This window comes from Saccostrea echinata, unplaced genomic scaffold (assembly GCF_033153115.1).
Source record: "Saccostrea echinata isolate AGI-Se365-2 ecotype Australia unplaced genomic scaffold, CSIRO_AGI_Sech_v1 ptg000045l, whole genome shotgun sequence".
Lineage (NCBI taxonomy): Eukaryota > Metazoa > Mollusca > Bivalvia > Ostreida > Ostreidae > Saccostrea > Saccostrea echinata.
In genome coordinates this window covers 1,542,898-1,551,638 of record NW_026889794.1, presented here as the reverse complement: position 1 = coordinate 1,551,638, position 8,741 = coordinate 1,542,898, and positions in this window count along the sequence as shown.

The following is an 8,741-nucleotide window of genomic DNA, read 5'->3' as shown; positions in this document are numbered from 1 at the left end:
ACTACGCACACTAACTCTCGATTCCCGCCTACATTTTCCACCAATTAATTCAGTATAAATGGCAATTTGGACATGAAAACTTGTTTGAATGCAAAGAAAAGTTCATTAGTATTAAGTACTTATTTTAAAAACCAGTGACAAAAAGAAGTTGCTCTTATTTACAACTCCTTTCATAAGGGGGTAGAAAATTTTATCACTTGAAATCAGGCTAAAAACATCACCATTTTCAAATACTCATGAAAATGAAAATGGATAAATGACTCTTCAAATCTCACCGTATGTTTTAACTTGTGTAAAATTTAACATATGAGACTGATAAAGTGATAAAGTACATTTTTTTTTGTTATCTCACTTGAAATTGGTAATAAAATGACTATTGTCCTGTTTTTAATCTTTAAACACGTGCCCCCCCCCCCTCCTCGTAAGACAACAAAACCTGTGGAATGAATAAAAACTGAAAAAAAAGGATTTGTTAATTCACGGAGGAAGATGTTTTGAAAATAAATTTCCATTTTCCGTTAATTTCTATAGTGAAATATTTCCTCAAATTAAAGATTTATATCTCTTTGTTTTCCCAAATAAGTTATGTTTTACATACACGGATCTAGAGGGGGGGGGGGGGGGTCGGTGGGAGGAGGGGGGTCTAGACCATCTCCTGGAATTTGTACAGTTATTTAATGTATAGGCCTATACTAAACCAACCAAAATTGACCTTGCAACCCCCTCCCCCTTGAAAACGCGGATCCGTGTTAAGTTGATATGAAAAGTCATATATACGAAGCATAAATGTCAACCCCCCACCCCAGCCCCCACCCCGAAATAGGTTTTTCACGTTTAGGAAAGGAGTTTAAGTTTTTGTTTTGTTTTGTTTTTTTCTTGTCACGAAATTTCTGGGTTGGAATTTTTTTTTACTGGGCTGAGCCCCTCCTGTAAAAAAAATCCTGGATCCGCGTCTGGTTTTATGAAAATTCACATAAATATCAATATAAATATGAAAATTTATTCAAATATGTGTGGCAGTTGGCAGTAAGCAGTGAGCAGTTGGCAGTAAGCAGTGAGCAGTTGGCAGTAAGCAGTTGGCTGTCGTATATGGAATTCCATAAAATATTAATAGATCTATTATTTTTTGGTGTCATAAATCAAAATATCTCGAAGTTGACTTCTATGGCATGTCAAACGTTGCAATATTCGATTTTTTCCATTTGCATTGTATAATTTTCCATTTGTATTGTATAATTTTTATTTGTATTGTATAATTTTCTATTTGTATTGTATAATTTTTCATTTGTATTGTATAATTTTTATTTGTATTCTATAATTTTCTATGTGTATTGTATAATTTTCATTTGTATTGTATAATTTTTATTTCTATTGTATAATTTTCCATTTGCATTGTATAATTTCTTATTTGTATTGTAAAATTTCTTATTTGTATCCGATAATTTTTCATTTGTATTGTATCCGCGGACTGTTTATTTGTTTCGTTACGAAGGATTTCATTGGTCAAGTTTCAGCCTGTATCGGGTTGAAGATGTACCGGATGCTCAAAGCAAACTGGGCTCATATGTATTTGCTTGATTGATTGATTGATTATTGTTTAACGCCAAGTCGGCAATATTTCAGCCATATTTCGGCGATATATGTATTTGCGTGCATGTTAGACGGTCATTGGATTCTAAAAAAGGAGCGCTGGTAGATGGCAAATAAATAATCTGTCCTTAGAAATGCTGACTGAGAAAATAAATAAATTGACCTTGAGTGGTGGCACCTACCCCCACCCCCAAAAAACTGAGTTTTCGGGTTTGGGCGGATTTTCTTCTTTTTGTTTTTCTCCTTGTCTCTGGTCATATTGGAAATAAATATTTTCTCCTGCGAGAGAATGAAAATAAATAATCGGATTCGACACCCCCCGAGAATCAAATGGTCGTCCCTTAGCATGCACTGCAAATAGAGGAGCCGAGTTTGTGTTTGTAGAGAGTGCGCGATCGGAATTGTGGGAAGGGTACCAGACTAAGTTTGTGATGGGCACCTGAGACCTTTATACAGACTAAATTTTATGACCAATGACATCCTTCGTAACGAAATAAATAAACAATCCTCGGATACAATACAAATGAAAAATTATCGCATACAAATAAGAAATTATACAATACAAATCAGAAATTATACAATGCAAATGGAAAATTATACAATACAAATAAAAATTATACAATACAAATTATTTTTTTTACAACACAAATGGAAAATATAGAATACAAATAAACATTATACAATCCAAATGGAAAATTATAAAATCCAAATGGAAAATTATAGAATACAAATAAAAATTATACAATACAAATGGAAAATTATACAATACAAATGAAAAATTATACAACACAAATGAAAAATTATACAATACAAATAAAAATTATACAATACAAATGGAAAGTTATACAATACAAATGGAAAAGATCAAATATTGCAACGTTTGACATGCCATAGACTTCATCTCGTAGCATACGTTATATATTTAAAAATACCGTAAATTTTGTTCAGTCTAAACGTGAAAACCCAGGAGCCCCCAGACCCCCTGCCTTTTTTTGGCGTGCACTTCATTTTCGTCTAGCTACGCCCCTGAGTATAGGTCTTTATTTTTACATAGGTACTGGTCTAAATATGACGTCATATTTCTTACGTTGACGTTAAATAATGACGTCAGTTTTGGAGTACGCTAGTATTGTAAATAAAGTACGGCGCACTTTCAAAATAAGCAATTTTATGTTTCATTGTTGCCGGAAAGTTTTACACTTATTTTCTCCGTGCCTACATGCATACATATTTTTGAGGGGGAGGGGGGGGGGAGATACGTGTTCTTTATATTATAAGTGGTTCTTTATTTTGAGTAACAACTTATAAAATGTATTGAGCCATTTTATTCCCTAGTTAACCCTCTTACTGCCAGAACTGTGTCAAAATTGTGCAGTTGATACGCCAGAACTTTTTCTTACAAGTAACAGAGTGCATTGGATATTTCTTTTCTAAATGTAAGCAACATCCTATAGATAAATTCTTTATTGTTATACTTTTATAAATTACTAAATGACGAACACAAGGACATTTCAACTTCTGAGTTAATGACGTCAGCTCCTTTGCTAATATTACGTCACAGTCGTAAGAAAAAGTCAGCGTAATTTGTCAAAGTAATAAAAAATCATAATGTAATTTACGAGTATTTTAAACTCAATAATGAGCTGATTTTTTTCCCCCTGCTGTTTAAATTACAACTTATAAACCTCTCATTTAGAAGAGAGAATAACATAATAAAAAAGTATTCTAGTTATAAATTCAACTAGTATTTTATATCTTCCTTTGGCTATAAAAATAGGAAAACGTCATCTGAATATACCCCACACTTTTCGCCTAAAAATTTTTGGGGGGACAAAATAAATAAGACTATTCTGTATGTCTATTCGATCTACATCATGGCCATAGAAACCGGGAGTGGGGGGGGGGGGAAGGGGGCTGTAACGCATCCTAAACTTTACCGATATATACTGTAGATTCCTAAATATACACGAGGAATGAATTATCGCGTAATTACGCGAGAAGCACCGCTCGCGAAATAAAATTACTCGCTTTTATTTTTATGGTGCTTTAATGTATGTAAAATCTCTAGATAAATCACCCATTCGCGAATTATTGTTCTCGCGATTTGACGCCCTTGGGTCATTTCGCGATAAGTATTCGTGTTAAATAAGGAATTTACAGTAGTAGACTGTGGAAAACATAGCTAGTACAATATATAAACATAGTTACTTTAGCTTGTCTCTCCCCCCCCCCCCCCAATATTAACATAAATAGCGCCTGCATACTTTTTGTAGCTTGTCAAAGAATTTGTTTGATAGCCCCCACCCCCAAATGAAATTCCTTAAATTACTATGGATATTGGACTGAAACGCTCGACAACATATAAGTTATGAAACCCAACCAGTGATTTTAAGAATTTAAAATTCATATACGTCCCATTTTAGAATTCAAAATTCATATATGTAACGTCTAATGCCATGATATGAAAATCTGATGGGCCTAATTTTACAAATTTGATTCATTATTCTGTTCAAAATTTGTTGCTGATTGTAAGCAGGGTTAATCGAAATCTTTAGGCAAATCTTAAGAATGACGTATGAACTTTCTGAAACATATGAAACATAAAAGAAACACAGCTTACGTGTAATTGCAGAACACAACATTTCTTTAATTACATGTAGTCATAATATTAAATAGTATTGCTTGCATAAAAATTTCGATATTTCAAAATTGTTGTAAAAATAAATTTTATTTTCAAGAAATTAATGTAAAGAAGAAAAGTAATTAAGTTGCATGTAATCATAAAATACATTTTTCTGATAGCCGTTAGTTATTTGGTAAAACAGACCAGTTGTATAGGTATTCTTGTATACGTTTGTTGTGCAGAACAAATATACTTGTAATAGTCAAAGCAGAGGATCGAAAAAAGGAGAAATCATTTCAAATCCCAAGCCCCCCCTCCCCCCCCAATCCCGGACACTTCTTTGACGGTCAATTTAGCATTGAAATTGAAACAATCTTGAATGAAAGGACAATCGGCTTTCCTACATTTGGTGCATTATATGTTCAACTCTCGCACGATTTTGCATTTAACAAACGTGGAAATCACCATCTCATCAAGAATTTTTTTTTACGGATAAACGGCCTGTTTCTGACAGAATTCAGAAACTGTAACAGATCATATCCAGTCGATGAAAGTCGTCTAAAAATGTAAACTAATTCAACCGAGGTTATACAAGTATTACTTGGGTAGCTATTAAATTTATTCATATCAATACACTGTTATAATTTAACTATCAAGTGTAAAAAAGGCGATGATTTCGCCTCAAAAATGTCTTCGAATTGAACAAGCATTCAGCAGTAATATGCATCCATGTGCGTTATTAGCAGTTTGTCCTCCACCTTTCTGGATCTTTCATTGATGGATATGTTGATATCAAGGTCGGTGGCAAATAATGAAAATTTTCAAAACAACAGCTTAAGGATGAGAACAGGAATAATGTTATAGATGTTTATTTCAGTGGCGTGGCTATAGGCCAAAATAGTGTGGATGCTTTTTCTGAATCAAGCTAAGGAATCTGGGGAAGCGTTTAGCCTTCCCCCAGCCGGGGGTTGGGGGGGGGGGGATTCACGGAAATTGACAATATTTAGGAGTGTTACATTGAGTATTCAGTGTTTGGATAATGCATAAGAATTTATCTTTGAACACTGATACCAATTTATTAAAATACGTTCTCTTTTCACAGAATTTTGTGTTTTTCTTTAAAAAAAAAAATAATGTGGATGCTAAGGCATGCAAGCATACATAGAAGCTATGCCATTGTAATTTATGAAGACCAGGAAATATTAATCCCGCTAAAAATGTATTTCAAGTATTCTTTCTCGTTACTACTATATAAAGAAATTGTCAGAGGAATAAATGCACAAAGTGCGATTATTTGCTCAGAAACATATCGGAATTCAGGTAAGTTAGTGTTTCTCAGGAACGGATCTTTCAATATATAACAATAGTTGGTGCGGGAGGAAAAGTTTTTTTCTTCGTGTGACATCCCGCAGTCACCGAATTTACAAATATATAACAAATCAAGCGAGTATTCTATCTGTAGATCATTAGATATGTAATATATTAATCGAAGAAACAATGATTTATTGAAGGTGCACTATTTCCAAACATAAATTAAACTATTTTCCTTCTTTTAAAGAAATGGCGTCTATACGTCCCATGATTCACTTGTACATGTAGTACATGTACTCCTGGTTTGATTTTCTGAATTTCCCATTCCCGGCCATGTTTTTTTCTTTTGATTCCCGAAATCAAGTTTTTAAGAGTAAAGTTTACTAAATAGCCATAAACATCTGATTTATTTCTGATCAGCTAAAAATTCATAATCTAATTTTTCTGTATATACTCTGGCCCCAAGATCGTTTAGCAATCCTAGACTTTTAAATACAAAATTTCTGTAATTCACAAAACGGATATTTATTAGAAACTGACCTTTGAAAATTAAAATTCTGAGAGGAAAGTTAGGTGGAGGGGGTGATATTCTCGATTTAGATTATATATTTTAATACCCTCGCACCTCGCAGGACAGAGTACTGTAGATCACTAAATTTTAACGACACATTGTTTCCGCGAAATAATCCACCCTTAATAAGCGAGACAATTTTTTTTTACGAATTGTGGTAATTACTCTATATAATTTTTATAAATACTTCTATACATGAGAATGAAATTTTTGCGAGCACATTGTCTCGCGTAATTACGCGAAAATAAAGTTCTCGCGAATAAAAAATGATTTACAGTATTTATTTCCAAGATATACAATTCTAAAACTTTATTTTTATTTACTTTCTTTACCAGAAAAAGTTTCTTCCTAAGGTAGAAGAGATGATTTATTAACAAAATTTTCAAGGGCAGAGTGTTTCATTCCAAAATCTGAACACCCCCCCCCCCCATTTTAACTGGCCGTCCCCTTAATAACACGAAAGGGAAAGATACATCTTAAATTCTATGTATGAATCTATGAATAAAAATGAAGACAATACAGGTATACTTATCATACTTTGCAAACTATAAGTGCTAACAAAGATTCTAAGCCATGTCTTTAAAATAGGCTATGATATTTATGAAGTCATTATCATTATTCTTTGTAACGTTCTTTCTTTTTTTTTTTGGCGACTCTTAAAGTTAATCTATAGTAAAAGTACCAAAAAGAAATCAAAGACCGTTTCATTTATAATTTGCAAAGTCCATTGCAAAGTGTCTTGGATATGCCCTGTATGTATTGTGACGTTTTTGACTTCATCACTGTGAGTTTGACGTCGTCATTGTATCACGGTTGTCTTTCAATATTTGCCAAGATAACGTTACAGTTTTTATTACTTGGAGCAAATAAATGCTTAAATAAATACACGATTTATAAACTTAAGCACTGAATAGATCAATACTTTTTTAATATAAAATACTTTTGATGGGACATATATGACCCCTGTGGCAGCCAGTGGGTAGAGCCCATATATGACCCCTCGGGCAGTAAGAGGGTTAATCATATTGATATACACGATTACACAGGCTCAGGTGTAGCGTCGATTTCCAAATGATTGTTGGGGGGGGGGGGGGGGGGGGCAGAGATAATTGACAAGAAAAAAAATCCGAATAAAAAGCAACCGTGAAAAGTTCAACCTGAAAAAGCGACCCCAACTTTGTTCGGATATTAATACTGATAACATGGGATATTTGAAGCTACTACAACACAAATGAGGAGGGGATGGGACAAACAGCCCCTATATAAATAATTGTATACTAAATTAACACACAATTAAACGGAGGATTAGGGTACAAATTTTGCAAAATGAATAAATAAGTAAATAAATTTTGCTATAAAAGAATTTGAATAATGGATCTTCAAGAGCATTATACTGTGTGCATAATAAAATAACATTTACATCGTCAGTGATTTTAATTATGCTTGAAAATATGTATGAAAAAGAAGAAACAATGGATTACGCTGTAAAGAAAGTATGATTGAACTTCTGATAAAAGTTCATATGCGACATCTTCTGAGAATGAATCACTGATCTAAAAGGAAAAAAAATACTTTTACATGTAACAAGTGGTTATGGGTGTCATTCAGCTATTATAAAAAAAAAATGTTCAAAATCATCAACCACGTCACACCAATCGGAAGGCACAAAGTCAGTCAAGAAATCTATACATTATGGGAAAGATGAAAATTAAAGCAACAGTGATGATTTTAGCAAAAGAAAAAAACGGAAAAAAAAAACAGATTCGTGCAAAACTTTGATGACCGTTTAATATGTAAGAAAGCATTTTTTTTCTTGTTTTTTTTTTAAAACTGATTATTGTATTAAATTAGCCCTGCTTGGATGTCGAGTTTCAACTCTGATATCTCGACACCCCGATATCTCGACATTTTCTGAAAGTTCCGTTGACTTGTACATGACCTTTAGGAAAAAGTACACACGCACACCCTTACACACACACCTTTCTGCTTTTAGAGAAAAAAAAACCGTTTCTAATCCAATCGTGTGGTAAGAACCAAAAATACAACTCATGTTCTGTAATTTCAAGATTCCGAGAAAGTGATATTTTTAAAATAATAACTATGAAAATGGCTAAGTCGCCTATGAAGAGAGTCGAGTACACCGATGGGGTTTCAAACATTAAATGGATATTGCTTAACTGCATTGCCATATATAAAAAAAATAAACGTGTGTTGGACGTATTATTTAATTATATGAACATTTTATTGTATCGAAATATGAAAAGCTAAGATGTCAGGTTAGCTGATGTCACGGAGGAAGATGAATAGGTGACCATAATTGCGTAAACATAAATTCAAGTCTCGCGAGATATTCAGTTTCAATTTCAGATTTAATGCAACTGTAATTCACTTTGCTCAAAAAAAGCCCAGCTCCGTTAAATGTGCATAATTATATATATATAGAAAAGAGCTAAGAGCAGTACAAGTATCTCTTTGATCAATTTTTTTTTTTTTTTTTTTTTTTTTTTTTTTTAGAACTTTTCGTAAATCTGAGTTGGAAACTAGACAATCGCTGTAAACATATTAGTAATTAATCTCTCGCGAGATTTTTTTAATTCCAGGAATCCATGCAGAAAGGTCAATATCGGATCAAGCGCAATGCTACAA